The following is a 541-nucleotide window of genomic DNA, read 5'->3' on the forward strand; positions in this document are numbered from 1 at the left end:
GATTCGTTCGAACAGCTGAATCATTCAGGAATGAAGCAAGTGACACTCTTTATGAACTGACAGAAATCCATCGTAGCGACGGAACACTTTAATCCTTGTATCTTATGTCATTTTGCTTCTCAAGTAAATGTATCTTGATTTTAAGAATCATTTGCACTGGAAAAAACAAACAGTGAGCAAGAACTGTGTAAAGGTCAATTCCATATTCTAGTGTTTGAGAGCGGAGTTGTTTTTTTGTAAAATGAATTAAAGTAATGGAGATCTGTTGTAAGTTGTGTTAATAAATGCTGAAGTGCTGCTAATAAATCTCACTGTCCTCCTGAACTTTTCTGTACTGGGTCCTCTATGTGCCCTCATACGGCCTGCAGAAACCCTGCTCGTTAATAAAGTGCTGGTTGTTTCGTAGCAGAGTGTTTTGCTTGTTTTACTGGTGATGTAAGTTCACCTCTTCGACATTCCTTCACTATCAGGAAGATTGTGGAACATTCCAGAGCCCTGATCCTGAGATTCAGTCAAAGAGAAGACACACACACACACACAC

Source organism: Sinocyclocheilus grahami, unplaced genomic scaffold (genome assembly GCF_001515645.1).
Source record: "Sinocyclocheilus grahami isolate Dianchi unplaced genomic scaffold, SAMN03320097.WGS_v1.1 scaffold4641.1, whole genome shotgun sequence".
NCBI lineage: Eukaryota > Metazoa > Chordata > Actinopteri > Cypriniformes > Cyprinidae > Sinocyclocheilus > Sinocyclocheilus grahami.